The 15,984-nt window shown below is 38.3% G+C and overlaps 1 long non-coding RNA gene across 3 annotated transcripts in view; it reads left to right on the plus strand.

Annotated features, from left to right (window-relative positions):
• The first annotated feature begins 3,235 nt into the window (after positions 1 to 3,235).
• LOC306641630 overlaps positions 3,236 to 15,984 on the plus strand; it is a 342,732-nt gene continuing 329,983 nt past the window's right edge. For all 3 annotated transcript variants that reach the window (XR_013758222.1, XR_013758223.1, XR_013758224.1), the window contains exon 1: positions 3,236 to 3,510. This is a non-coding gene — a long non-coding RNA (uncharacterized lncRNA). The remainder of the gene's footprint in view (positions 3,511 to 15,984) is intronic.

Here is a 15,984-nt window from a genome sequence, read left to right on the forward strand (position 1 = left end):
TACATTTAAAATGCTAACAAACAAAATCTTCACTAATGGTTTGAGTAAGCCCCAGTAATAGCCTAAAAACAGCCATTTACTCTCCCTATAATCAATTTCAAATGGGGTGAGGTTGCAGTTTTAAGTGCATCTATTTCCTGGATTTCTTCCCCTTCATCTTTCTGGTCCTGGACGAAGGAGTCTGGAGGCAGGCAAGAAGGAATGAAGGAAGCCCCCCAAAAGCAGAGGCAGTGTCAAGGACATGAAATGACCTTCAGAGGCCTGGGTTATTCGCTGATTTATTTAGCTTTGGTGGCTGGGGGAGGTTGCATGATAGAAATTACCGTACACAAGAATCATCTTCTATAGCAGCATTTTCAGTGCAAGCTAAGGATAGAACTGATTGGTGGAAAATTTCATTGAACTTTAGATAAAAATGAAAGTGAGCAAGATTATTTCTATCCAATTTTATTATGAGAGAGTGAATATCATTGGCCAATTAAAATAGTGAATGCTTTTTTAGTTTGGGGCCAGCATTACACATAATAAGATAACAAGTTCAAAGTCAAAGAAATTTATGCCCAAAGAATTCTTAGCTGTCTTACTTCTTTGCTTCCTGTTTCAGAGGACTAAGCTCAAGAAGAACAGAGCCATATTTTGTAATGGTTCTCTTTCATGATTTTTCTCATTTATAAACCATTTCTGTAGGTCTGCAAATTCTGTAAACTAGTGTGTCTTTTTGATTATACATGCAAAACCACTGCTGTCTTATTGTTAATTATTTTAAGTGGCCATTTCTGCTTTCTTCACTATGCCATTATCATGGGAGTGGGTTAGTTATCTAGTAGGTTGGTTATCTTGGGAGTGGGTTAGTTATCATTGGGAATGACTTTGTTATAAAAGCAAACTTTCTGTCTCCCACATGCTAACTGGTTCTCTGCCATGGGATAAGGTACCAAAAAGACCCTCACCTCATGATGACACCTTGATATTGGACTTCCCAGACTCTGGACTGTAAGACATAAGTATATTTTAAAAAAATTATCCTGTCTCAGGATTTTTGTTATAACAGCACAAACATGGAGACTCTCTGAAAGCCACTAAGCACTGTGAACTGACTACACCCCAGGTCTAACTAGCTTCAAACCTATGTTGTTAACTTCAGCCCTAGGGTGTCCTCTGAAAAGTGTGAAGAAGGACAGCACTTTCTAAGCCATCATGAAATGTGACAGCCGTCCTGAAGGCAGCCAAGTTACAAACCCTAAGAGGGTTGAGGATGTACATTGGCTCTGAAAAGTGACTGGAAATAGAACCAGTGGCAAAATAAGACCTGTTCCTAGGAGTCTTGTGGCTTTTTTCTCTCATGTTCTTATAGCTGTATCTATTTCTAGGATCAAAAATTTGGAGGTTTGTGTTTATGTTGTCATTTGATATCTCCCGGAGAGTATGAGGTGTGGGGCAGGTAACCGGCATTGATTTCCAAAGATGAAGTTTGCTTGGTGTGACAGTCCTTCCCCAGGTCTATTTTATAATTCTAAAGAGGTTTTACCTATGTCTAGAAGTACCCAGAAACTTCCTTAAGAACAGATCAGTTGGCTTTGCCAGGATGCTGAAGCAAAGTTATCAATCCTTTTTGCCATTTCCTTTGAGGTCAGTTGACCCAAGTGGTTGAATGGATGAAGCTCTGTAGGTCACTTAGATTCCAGGATGGCCCTTGAACTGCAAGGGATGTAAGAGAAGGCCCACCAGTTTCCTGATGAAGTTCTCGAGGTGTCAGCTGGGGCAACGTCGGATTCTCCAAGCATTTCTCTTTTTCATTAGCAGAGGTAATTGGAATTGACTGGAGAGCCACAAGTGATTGCTTTCCTGGCCTCTTGGCTACCCTGACTCCTTCCATCATCAAATTAATTGTAGTTCACGAGGCAATTGTTTAAATGGCAGGGAACATTTAGAACCTGAGCAGAATGCCTGGGAGAAAGGTTGAAACGTGGAGAGGAGAATTAAAGAATTCACATAGCTGGGTCTATTCAGGTCAGAGCCATTACATGACTCTTAAGAGACAAGTACTTCTGGAGCTGGCCAAAGTTACTGAATGAATGCCAGGGAGGTCAGAAGGAGGCAGAGCCTTCAAGGGCAGTTCCAGGACCAGAAGCAGGTCAGAACTGCAGCAACCCCAACGATGAAAATGCGATGTTGAAGCAGAGGTGTAAATTACTTCATGTTGTAAATCTGTGGTGGTTGTCGTTGTTAATGTTTTTTGTCTTTGATGGTGACTGGGAGAGTGTGGAGCTGGGATTTATAAAGACCTAGAGCAATGTTTTTCAAAATATCCTTCAAGGAACACTAATTCAGTTGGAAGTTAATAGGCATTAAGAGAAAAAGAAATGAGATATGTTAGACAAATAATTCTGGGAATTTTGACTTAAAGTTAAATAACCATGTGCTTCTCAAACCTTCAATATGTGGATTTATGTAATTGAAATCCATGAGGTTTATGTATCAAATGCAGGGTTTCCCCAAATTATCAAAGCATAAAACTACAGCAGACCACCTCACACGGTTAGTCTTTTGGGGAACAAAGTTGGGGGGACGTTGGTGTAATGTATATAATACTATCTTGAAAAATCAAGCTGGAGTGAAATACTCAGTTCTGATTTCTGGATATTTTGGCCAGTACAGAAAAGGGTAAAGAAGGTCAGAAAAATGGATATTTACCAACTTCACAATATTTACCAAGCCTGGATCCAGCACTAATATTTAAAACAAAATATTAAAGTTATAAGAAAAAACTCAGGAATACAGTGTATAAAAACAATGTTCAACTAATCTCTGGATAAAAAGAGATTCAAATTTAAATCCAGCACTTAAGAATTCGGGAATGGTTAGGATTTGGGTTCTCTCGTTTCAAGCTTATTTCTTAATTGGCTTCTGGGATATGTTTTGTGGAGTTTATAAGGACTGGATGCCTTGGTGGTGGAGTGGAGGAGACAAGGAGTTTCATTGTAGGCTTCCTAAGTTGTTATGGTTTAGATGTGATGTCCCCCAAAAGCTCACATGTGAGACAGTGTAAGAAGGTTTGGAGGAGAAATGATTGGATTATAGCCTACGCCTAATCAACAAGTTAATCCCATCAGATGACTGAATAGTAACTGGAGGCAGGTGTGGTGTGGCTGGAGGAAATGATTAATTGAGGGCATGGCTATGGGGCATTTATTTTGTATCTGGAGAGTGGAGTCTCTCTTTCTCTGCTTTCTGATCACCATGTGAGCTGCTTCCCTCTGCCACACTCTTTTGCCATGATGTTGTGCTCTCTTCAAGCCTCGAGGAATGGAGCCGGCCTTCTGTGGACTAAGACCTCTGAGACTGTGAGCCCTCAAGTAAACCTTTCCTTCTCTACAGTTGTTTTGGTCAGGTCTTTCAGTAACAGCAGCAAAAAAACTGAATGAAACAAGTCTTGAGGGGCTCCTCATTAAGCTGAAAATGTTATTGGTTCAAGAATTGCTGAGGTGGTAGCTGAAGGAGTTCTGCATGGTAAGCTTGTTTTGAGTAGTTTCACTGAATTAGAGTATTCTGGATTGGGAATTATGGAAAGGACAGGAGAAATTACGGTCAGATGCTTTAACATGTTGCATTTTGGTGGGAACCAAATGGTGCTTGCTTACTGGTTTGTGAACTCTGCATTTCTGTAGAACTTGGTACTCAGATTGGAACTTGTACCAAATCTGTACAGGAATATTTGGTACAGTGGAAAAAACAAACTTTAGAAAGCCAGTGTCAATCTCTTTTTTTTGCTACTTTTATGACTTTGGAATACCACTCAATATATCTGTAGATTAGTTTTCTTGTCTAACACAGGCATAATGATACAACCTGCTGTATTTTTCTGTAGATAATTATTCAATTTCTTAATTCAACAAATATTTTTGAAGACTCTACTTTGTCCAGGACTCTCTTGGAGTACACCAACTGAATAAAACAGTTTAATATTCTTGTGGAGAAGGCAAATGGCACTTAAATAAACCTATAAGAGAGTGATGAGTTTTAAAGAAGAATAAAGCAGCATAAGGGGAGAGAAAGGTACCCCAGAGGATGTGAAGTTGTGAAGTGGAAGCTGAGCCAATGAATATATTTAAAAAAAATTTCCATAATTTTCCATAGGAATTTATTTATAAGGTAACAATAACCATAACTTATTACAGGTTTGCAGTTTTTGTTCCTGTCCTATATAATTACTTTGGTAAAAACATTTTTATTAGTGCATCATAGTTCTACAAACCATGGGATTTATTCCAACAGGATCATATGTGTGTGAACTATAATTTGCTCCACTTCAGTCCCCATTATTTCCTCTTTCCCTCCCCTCATCTCTCTCCCTGATCCCCTTCCTCTACACTAAAGTTCCTTCTATTTATTTTTTAATTGATGATTTATAGATAGACATAAAGGTGAAATTCACTATTTATATATTCATATTACATACCTCATTGGGTCAATTTCATTCCATAGTTCCTCCCTTTTCCAATCCTTCCTCCTTCACCCTTATCCCCTTCCTCTACTCCACTGATCTCCCATCTCTTTTCATGGAGTTTCTCTCCTCCTTATTTTGCTCTGGCTTCTGCATATGGGAGAAAATATGTGGCTTGACTCTGAGTCTGGCTTATTTAACCTATCATGATGTTCTCCATTTCCATCCATTTATTAGCAAATATCATAATTCCATCCTTCTTTATGGATGAGTAAAACTCCATAGTGTATATATACCACATTTTATTGATTCATTCATCTGTTGACAGACACCAGGGCTGGTTCCATAACTTGGCTAATGTGAATTGTGCTGTTATAAGCTTTTATGTGGTTGTATAACTATAGTATGCTGATTTTAATTCTTTGGGAGAAATATCGAGGAGTGGAATATCTGGGTCATGTGGTAAGTCTATTCTTATCTTTCTGAAGAACGTCCATACCACTTTCCAAAGTGGTTGTACTAATTTGGAGTCCCATCAACAATATATGAGGGTATCTCTTCTGCCAGCATTTATTATTACTTGTATTTTTGATGATTGCCATTCTAACTGAATTGAGATGAAATCTCAATGTGGTTTTGATTTGCATTTCTCTGATTGCTAGGGATATTGAACATTTTTTGTCCATTTGTATTTCTTCTTTTGAGAAATGTCTAGTTATTTTGCCCATTTATTAATTGTGTTATTTCTTTTTTTGGTGTTAAATTTTTTATTTATTTTTAAAATTTTTTACAGATTGCATTTTGATTCATTGTGCACAAGTGGGGTACATCATTTTGTTTCTATGGTTGTACATGATATAGATTCATAATACCATATGTGTAATCATACATGTACATAGGGTAATGATGTCTGTCTCATTCCATCATTTTTCATACCCCACTCCCTCTCATTTCCTTCTACATAATCTAAAGTTCCTCCATTCTTCTTTCACTCCCCACCCCCTCACCCCCATTTTATATCATCCTCCACTTATCAGGGAAAACATTCAGCCTTTGGTTTTTTGGGATTGGCTTATTTCACTAAGCATGATATTCTCCAATTCCATTCATTTATCTGAAAATGCCATAATATTATTATTCTTTATGATTGAATAATATTTTATTGTGTATATATACCACAGTTTCTTTATCCATTCATCTGTTGAAGGGCATCTAGGTTGGTTCCACAATCTAGTTATTGTGAATTGAGCTGCTATAAACATTAATGTGGCTGTGTTACTGAAGTGTGCTGATTTTAAGTCCTTTGGGTACAGCCAAGGAGTGAGATAGCTGGGTCAAATGGTGGTTCCATTTCAAGTTTTCTGAGAAATCTCCATACTGCTTTCCAGAGTGGCTGCACCAATTTGCAACCCCATCAGCAATGTCTGAGTGTACCTTTTCCCCCACATCCTCGCCAACACCTGTTGTTGCTTGTATTCTTGATAATGGACATTCTAATTGGGGTGAGAGGAAATCTTAGGGTAGTTTTAATTTATTTTTTATTTCTTTTCTGTGGAATATCTCATTGAATATGTTTTATAGTGCTGAATTAGTGACTATAAATTGTTTTAGTTTCTGCTTATCGAGGAAGGTTTTTATGTTTATTGAATTATGAAGGGTAGCTTTGCTGGATATAGTAATCTTGATTGGCATTCATTATCTTTTAGGACTTGGTATATATTGTCCCAAACACTCCTGACTTTTAGGGTCTAGACTGAAAAATCAGTAGAAATTATAATTAACTTACCTCTACATGTGACCTGCCATTTTTCTCTTGTAGCTTTTCAAACTCTATCCTTAAAAATAAATTAATAAAACAAAATTCTATTCCTATTCTGTGTGTCAGGCATAGTAATTATAATTTGTCATGGAAGATCTTTTTTGACTTTACCATTTGTTGTTCTGAATAACTTTGGTATTTGGATTTCCATCTCATTCTTAAGATTTGGAAAATTTTCTGATTTTATTGAAAAGGATGTATTGTCCTTTAATATCTTAATGTTGGAGTGTTGTGGGCTATTTGGGGTGTTTTTTTTTTTTTTTTTTTTTCTTGGTTTTTCTTTTTGTTTGTATGTATCCCTGTCTGCTGGAATGATTATCTCTTCAACTTTTATGCAAGGGACTATTTATGAGCCTCTTTCTCTTCAGTGCCTTAAGCTGGGAAAATAGCCAAGAACTGCTACTCGCACCCAACCTGTGTCCTCTGCTGTGCCCAGTACTAGCACCACTTTGAGAGAAGATACTAAACCCTATTAACTGCAGTCACTTCAGAGCAAAGTCATGTACTAATAAACTTTAAGAAAAATGAACTTACTGAAAATGGTCTCCCCAGGTCTTTTAATATAGGTATACAATTGTAGTATTGTTCTTGAATAGGTTGAGAAATTAGTTATTGTTATTATAATTACTTAATTATAAAAGTAGGGCTGCAACTGTAGCGCTTGCCTTGTGAGGCATTGGTTCGATCCTCAGCACCACATAAAAATAATAAAGTTATGTCCATCTATAGTTAAAAAATATTTTTAAAAATAAATGGAGGTATTGTCCATCTAAAACTAAAAAAAAAAAATTAAAGATAATAAAATTACTATTACACTGTAATAGGTTGAAAAGGGGAGAAAAAATGGACAAAAGGAAAAAGGAAAGAAAAGAGATAGAAAAGAAAGAAGAAAAATGGAGAATGCAGGGTTTGAAGTAGGAGGAGGTAATGCAAGAGGAAAAAGAAAGACTAAGAGGAGCAAGTGTCAGCTGAACTAGGAAAAAAAAGAGCTCTAAAACATTAGAAGAAATACTGTCAAGGGGGTTGAAGACTGCAGTATCAAGTAAATGGAAACATCTAGTGATTGAATAGAAAAAGTAATATCTGTAAGATCAAAACTGGCATTAGAGCTATTTATGATAACCCTTGCTGAGGTGGGGTTGTTTCTTTTTGAATTTCCTTATTGGGATTTCATCAGGATTTGGGACATTTGGAAGATGCCTACCACTCCTTGGATTTACCTCTAAGTTTCCCTGGTAGTAAAGGTATTGATCATGCCAGCTCACCTCAATTCTAGGAGACCTATCTGACCTTGGATGCTGCCAGGAACTTATTAAATTTCTCTTGGTTTGGAGGAGATGAGTCCTAATCATCTGTGACTTAGCTGTCAGGTTGTTCCCTATCACCTATTGCAATCTTGTGAAGAAAAGTCTCCTGAAGAAACACTCTGTGTAAAATTTGGAATGGACCCAACTTTTGACCCAGTTATCCCACTCCTCAGTTTATACCCAAAGGACTTAAAATTAGCATACTACAGTAACACAGTCACATAAATGTTTATAGCAGCTCAATTCACAATAACTAGATTGTGGAACCAACCTAGATGCCCTTCAACAGATGAATGGATAAAGAAACTGTGGTATGTATACACAGTAAAATATTATTCAGTCATAAAGAATAATAATATTATGGCATTTGCAAATAAATGGATGGAACTGGAGAATATCATGCTAAGTGAAATAAGCCAATCCCAAAAAACCAAAGGTTGAATGTTTTCCCCGATAAGTGGAGGATGATATATAATAGGGGTGTGGGGGGATGGGGAATGAGAGAAGAATGGAGGAAATTTAGATTATGTAGAAGGAAATGAGAGGGAAGGGGAGTATGAAAAATCATGAAATGAGACAGACATCATTACCCTATGTACATGTAAGATTACATGAATGGTATGAATCTATATCATGTACAACCATAGAAATGAAATGATGTACCCCATTTGTGTACAATGAACCAAAATGCAGTCTGTAAAAATTAAAAAAAAATTTAAAAATTAAAAAAAAGAAAAGCTCTGTGTATCCAGTGATGTCAAATCAGTGTAGGCTCCCCTGTGTATATTTTTGGAGTGTGTGGGGTGTGGTGGTCTAAGGTGGAGGTATTGTAGTCTGGCACTGGATGGTGCTGAAGGGCTGCTGCATCCTCTGGAGTGTGTACGTCATGGGTCAGTAGGCTGTATCTGGGCACATTGGGTTATGGGGGGGGTGCCTGAGATATGCTCCTCTGCAAGCCCCTTTATGGGGTGTACTTCTATTGTGTATGCATGAGGTTCTCTGCTGGCTGTTTGGGGTTATCCTCAGGAATTAACTCCATGCATCTGAATGAGAATTGAATTAACTGGCAATTCCAGGTCTCATAGCCATGGACCCTCTCACAGGTGCGGGGGGTGGGGGGGGACAGGAGGTAATTTCCAGGTTGCTATGGTTTTCCTGCCAGTCAGTGCTTGTTTGTCAGTCTAGAGGCCTGAGTCAGTGTGCTTGAGGGTACTGAATCTGCTAGGTGCAGTGATGCAGGGCGCAGGGCTCAGCGCTGTCATTAACTGCTGTGGGATGCTGCGAGCCTGCTCCCCTCCACTGTGGCTTCTATGGAGTGGTGCTATCTAAATGCTTGGTGGCTCTCTGCTACTGTGGGGCCTGTTGGTGCAGGCTTCCTGTGGGCAGCATGGAGCACAGAAGCCTCCACTCTGGATGCTGCAGATCACACATTGTGATGAGGATGTCACCTGGTTCGTTTCCTCCTGAACTGCAGAACGTGTGTGGCCTGCTGGGTTTGAGCTTAGTGCTCCCTGGAGTTATTTGGTCAGTTCCACCACACTCCCCTTGTCTGTGGTGAGGGGCAGGGTTAGTTAACAGTGATCCCTCTACAAATTCCTTCTAGACACATTACTGAGACAATCCATTTTAGAGGCATTCCTTATGGTTTTATTTATTACTATATATCTGTCAGTGGGGAGAAGCTGTATTGATTTAATATTTTCTAGGGAGTCTAGCTATCTATGGACTACAAAATGGCTGCCCTGCCTGGCACAGCTTTCAGCCTACAATTTGGGCAAAGCTCTGTGATCTTGTTGTTCCTGTGCTGTTTTAACTTGTTCTGCTTTTGTTTCAACTGCTGTTAAGGAAATAACTTTCTGGACTTTTCATCTACCTCTCACTTGATTACACCCCTCAGGCTTCCAAGCCCACCTGGTCAGGTTTCAAGGTCAAGGACTTCTGTCCTTGTTTTCTAGTCTGGTAACCAAATTCCAGGTCTCTCTATGTCTCAAGCTATCCAATATTGAGTTTTAGAGTGTTTCCTCTGTCACCCACCTGCCTTCAGTTGATCTTTCACTGCTTCATTTCTGGACTGTGGAGGAGTTGAAGTTTGCTGCCTAGATCTGCCCCACCATCTTCCTTTCTTGCCAGTGAATATCTTGGAGGAGAAGAAACATCAGGTACCAAAGTGGGAGGTATGAATATATTTGGCAGAATGAGATACATTCCTGCATCAACAACAACACAACAGAATGCAACCTATCTCAGCAGCTATATACAATGAAAGCTTATCTACTGTTTATAGTAGGGTCTATGAGCATCAGTAGGTACGGGAGCTTTTTTCTATTTTGTCATTCATGGATCAAGGCTGGAGGGGGACTCTGCTACTTTCAACAATGGGGGTCGTCATCAGTTCAGTTTAAAGAAGGCATAGAGTGAATGTATATATTGCAGGTGTGGTTTTGGAGACAGGCAAATATAAGCAAAATAAATCATTAATGTGCTCTTAAATATTATTCACTTTGAAAGTTTGATTTTTTGGAGTCTCTTCTCAGGTCTCTCATCAATGTCTGCCTTTTCTCACTCCTGCCCTTGGTTCTGCCTAAGAAGGTTCTTTATTGTGTCTCTTGGATTTTTCTCAGGGCTACTTACTCCTTTTCCACATGTTGTGATGCAGGCATTTTTTGAATCTTACCAGAAAATGACCATCAAGAAACACATCTCTTCTTCAAGTGGTCTTTAAAGGTTATATGGACTGAAAATCTTAAGGTTTGAAGTTGTCCAGACAAACCCCAGGAGTAATAATCCCATGCGTGTGTGTGAAGGCAACACAATCTGCCATGAAGACCACCTGGACAACAATGATTGTGAGATGGGCTGATTACTAGATGAATCCCTATTTAAGAGATACTCAAACATGAAAAAACTCATGTCTGAATATCTTGGCTGAAAACATTTAAAATTTAAAGGATGAATGGGTTCCTTCAGGCTATTAAAAACATCAGATACTGATGTTTTTAAGGAGCCATGAGTGGCATTCAAGGTAAAAGAAATAGTATTTCTGCTAGGACATAAGAGGCTCTATACCCATCTTTGTCATTCACCCACAGGTTCAGTGAGGGGAAGGGAACTCTGTGAGTTTCATCTACTTCTGGTGAGGGCACTGATGTCTTCTATCTAATGCCTCTACTCAGCTTAGGACTTAAGTCAGGTTGACTCAGGAGGCTGAATATCATTCAACTCTGACCCACCAGCCTATGGCATGGGAATTCTCTTGCTTCTGTGGTTTTCTGGTAGCTTGGGTGAACCATGGGCATTGCAGGCCATGACATTGTAACTTTGTTCTAGGCTGGCATGTGTCTGCCCACTCTGCAGGACTGAACTGTGCTTGTTCTTCCTTCAGCCTCACATGTCGCATGAGGACTGGGCTCTGCCCTGGACCTCAGCACTGTAGGCTAGATCTTACCATGTTACCTAACTCTTCCAAGTTTCCACTTGGAGAACAAACTCTTTCCCTCTTTTCTTCTTAGCAGCTGGCTTATTGGACACGTTGTACTTGTGTTCCATTACATGAACTTTGCACACACGTGGATACCAGTTAAAGACACCTCTGTACTGCCTAGTTCTCTGGAGGAGATTATGTGGGACTCCTTGATTTCCACAGGTCTTAATCAGTTTTCTTCAGCCTCATCTCACCATGAGGCCCTGCCCTTCAGGCCAAGTGAAGGCCTGGGAAGGTTACAATGGGAAACTATCATTCAAGTCAAGAACTATTAGGGATGAACACAGATGGAGCATAGAGACTTTCAAAAATTTGATTCCTTGAGGAGGTACTGTCTCTAGAGAAGAGCCTCCTGAGGTTTTCAGAGAGTTCCAAAGTCATATTAAAATGAGAGGATGTCAAGACAGTGATGTTTTAAAGATTAGATGGGACTTCATATTAACTTACATATTGAGTGGCCAGTGACTATTTAACTTTGTCTTACTTGTGGAATTTACAGCCATCGCAAGTGAATTGTTAAACTGTGCTCCCAAAAGCCCATAGCTGGGAACTGTTAAGATTAAATTATTAATAAGAAGCCATATTTATAGAAAAGATGAGATTCTAAAATCTGGTTTTCTGAAGTGTTTAATTAAAATGACCTATTTAATTTTTTTCCCTTTTTGCTTTGTTCCTTTTATTATCATCCTAAATTAAAAATCTTGGTTCTATGACTTTATTTTATTAGACTTATATTTGTTTGACTTCAAATCACTCATGAATTGCAGAAATAATTATGACCATTTGATTATTATTGCCATAGTTTTATAGGACTTCTGCCATATTTCAGAATATTCTACCTCCAAATCTTTGCACATTATTGTGTATGTGACAGTCCTTTCTTAGATCTTCCCCCCACATTTATTGATGCACTATAGTTGTACATAATGATGGGATTTATTGTTACATGTTTGTACATGCACATAATATAACAATATAATTTGGTCAATATTATTTTCTGGCACTTGCCCCTTCCTCCCTGCCTCTCACTCTTTGGTCTCTTTCCTCTAAATCCTTAGATATTTTATAATGATGTTTTAAGATAGTTTGGGGGAAGTTTCATTTAACTGCTACCAAATATTCACCCAACTAAATCATCAGGAATTAGACAGCATGAAATTATATCTCATTCTCTGAGAAGTCCCATAGACTTCTTAGAAGTTCGTGTACGTGACAGAATCCAGGTTCAATTTCCAGCAGAGCCAGAATGCCTTGGAAGTGGGGAAAACACAGTAACTTTTTAATATCAACTTGTATTTATCCTTCCTCCAAATCAGTAGGCTCTGATATAAGATCTGACTTATCAAATATCCAAACAGAGCCTTTAAGGTGGTCTTTTAAATTCTTTTAAGCAGGTCTTTTAAGGAGTTTCTTTTTCTCTTTCTCTTCTGGAGTAGTGATAGTGCCTTGCTTTTTCATCTTCCTCCTCCTCCTCCCTTTCTACTTGATTTTGTTTCACTTTTATTCTGATTCTGAGGGAAATATCTTGCAAGTTAGGTGCCTGAAGCATCAGTCTGCAAATAAGCAGGGCTGTTTATTCTAACACAAGGAGAACATAGGGTTCATTATACTTTCGTTTTCAGACTAGAGTCCTGTGATACAGTGTAAAACTGAAGGGGAGACATAATCCTGGAGAAAGCACCAGGGGACAAGCTGAAGATGGGCCTTTGCCTAAAATCTGCCATGACAATTTAAGTTGTGGGTGAAGGGAGATTGTAGAGGAAAGAAATGGCTATATGCAAAGCTTACACAATAGGTGTGTGAACACATATATTCCCACTGGCTCCTAACCAGAATCTATCCAAGTAGAGCTGTCAGGATTAATTACTTGGATTTTGCATAGAGACTGCAAAATAAAAAGCCTCTGTGAGTGCCAAGTGTTATCAGTTTCCATCACGACTTAGGTATTTGGTGGAACAGCTCATGGATTAGACATTTTCAGGAAATCTAAATCTTGTTGACCTCTCTTTCTCTCAGACTTTCTTTTATTCCACTAAAGTTTGATGGATTGTGCTTCTTTGTTGCTCCATTTTTGTTTTGTTTTTAACTTGTTACCTTCCTTTTATCTTGTACTTTATTCTGGCCTTTGTTTTGGTTCTGTGTGCTTTAGGTTAAAGGCACATACGTACATACGTCCAACTGCATACGTAACCAGAAATCTGTTAGGATAAATGGGAAATGAAGTTTTAGGGAAAATCTTAGACATTGTCTTGATTATTGTTCATGGGCTAATTTTTCCCTTCCTAATGGAGTTCTTTCCCCATCCCAACCCAAGATGCAGCATCTTGTAGAGGGGAAAGGCTCGTGCCCTATAAACATCTACAAAAGAATAGTCACATGTGCAAGAAAAATGAAGGCATGCCCCTTTCATTCACCAATGCATAGACAGTACTTTCTAAGAAACACTTCGCTGTTTTCTATAAGCAACACAAGTTCGTTAAGTTTTATTAAGATCTGCATTGGTGCTAGTGATGCAAAAATAAATGTGTGAGTTGGCTTTTAATCATACAATGAATACTTGAGATGATTAGCTTATAAAGAGAAAAGGGTTTATTTTGGATCACAGTTTTGGAGGTTTCAGTGCATGATCAGTTGGGCCTGCTCAGTGAGGCCTATGGCAAGGTACTGTACCTTGGTGGAAGTGTGTGGTGGAACTGTACTGCTCAACACATGACCAGGAAGTAAAAAGAGAGGAATACACCAGGTCCCACAGTTCCATTTGAGGGCACATCCTCAGTGACCTAAAGATCTCCCAGTAGGCCCCACCTCTTGAAAGTTCCACCCCCTCCCAATAGCTTTACCGCATGGACCTTTGAAGGATGATCAAGATTCCAACTAAAGCAATGGCTAGGATAGGTTTCTTTGTTTTAAGTGGTCTAAATCCATATAGAAGGATAGATAAGAAAATCAATAGTCAACTTACAGTGTCACAAGTGCCAGAAGGCAGTATGCAGAGGCCAGTTCAGCACTGCTGTTGCTCCTTTAATGATAACTTCTTATTCTTCTTCAATCTCAATCATTCTCTGTAGTCTAATTCTCTCCTTTTGGAGAGTTTATTCAATCTTTTTATTCTGTCTTCCATATGTGTTCATCTCTCGTTTTTCACTGATTTACTTCTTTTTTCTGCACTCTAGGAGATTCACATAGACCTACTTTTCAGTGCATGCTCAATTGCCTTTTCAGAATTTTCTAAGCCATTGCTTTATCTGTCCATCATACAGATTTTTTTCTTCCCATGTATAATTGTATTTTCTCCAGTATGAATTTAATGGCTTTAGTGGAACTATAGAATCTCTCCCCTAACATCAAACCAATTAAACAAACAAACAAAAAACTAGTAAAAATAAACAGTCATATCTCAGGCTCAATCTGGAATTGGACCTGAAAGTGATTAATTTTCCAAGAGTAGAGGATTTACCTTGGGATTGGTTGAACAAAGAGAGGAAAAAAGAATTTTGTTTGTTTCCTTCCTTTTTTTTTTTTTTTTTTTTTTTTTTGTGGGGGTCTGGGTCATGGTACCAAGTAGCCAAGGCCTACATCGTTAAGAAATTCAGCAGAAAAAAATGCTGCTTAAGATATTTCTTTTAAAGAAAGAAGACTTAAGTTGTCCAAGATTCCATTCCCGTTTCTTGACACAATAGAGACTCCTTAAATAAAGTCCTGGGTTGGTGCAGAGAATTGGCAACTGTCACTTGCTGGGCAGAAAATATACTGTTTTGAAACATAAAAAGTAAAGAGATTCATTGTAATAGAAGGAAAGCAAAAAGTAGCAACAAGAAAAGTCTGGATGGCCTACTAAGAGCTTGTTCAGTGTGGGCTTGGTCAACGAATATTTTAATAACAGTCAAATACGCCAACCTATTTGGTTCCTGAAACTCGGGGGCTGCACTATCAGTGATTGTGAAATCACTTATGGCCAAGGATGAGGAGAACCTGCTGCACTCTGATTTTGAACTGAGGACGTGTTTGGAGATGAATGTGGTGACCTTACAACTACCACAACTTCAGAACCTCAGCTGCGTTTCTGCTTTGATCTCTTTTTCTCATATTTATTATATTTCGGGGAACATTTTCCTCTACCAGAGGTAATTCATTATTTTTTTATAGAAGAGGAAAGGGTTTTTTGGTGGTATACTCTTAGTTTTTGTTTATTCATAAATGACTCCATTCTTGTTCATAAGCATGATGTTCCTGGTTAAAAAGTTTTACATTGACAATTATTTTATCTCAACACCTTGAAGATTTTATTCCACTGCATTCTAGATTCTTCTGCTGCTCAGATGATCCATCCTCCCTTGTGCTTGGAGAATTTTTTTCTTGCTTTAGTTGTTTATGCCCTTTATCATGACATATCTAGGGTAGATTGTTTTTACTTTTCCTGCCCTAAAATATCTTGGGCTTCCAATATCTGTAGATCCATATTATGTATTGGCTATAATAGATAAAAAAAAAATAAGCTGTTTTAAGTATTGCCTCTCCTTATTGTTTTTGTTCTGTGTTTTGGGGGAGATGCATGATATACTTTTTCATTCAGTGCCCACTTAACATCTCTCTCTCTCTCTTTTAATTACAAATGTTAACATACAAATCATGCAATCTAATGGGTATCACTTTGACATCTCCAAACATGCATAGACCATGCTTTACTCACATCTGCCTCCCTTATAACCTCTTATGTCCCCTTTACCACACTCCTCCTGGTCCAATTCTCTTTCTCTAATGGCTCCTCTTCTACTTTCAGGTCACATTATTATTATTATTATTATTATTATTATTATTATTATTATTTTCCTAGTTACCACATATTAGAGAAAACATATAATACTTGTTTTTATTTGTCTGGCTTATTTCATTGAACACAATGACCTCCAGTTTTATTATATTTTCCTGCAAT

This window comes from Sciurus vulgaris, assembly GCF_902686455.1.
Source record: "Sciurus vulgaris genome assembly, chromosome: 12".
Lineage (NCBI taxonomy): Eukaryota > Metazoa > Chordata > Mammalia > Rodentia > Sciuridae > Sciurus > Sciurus vulgaris.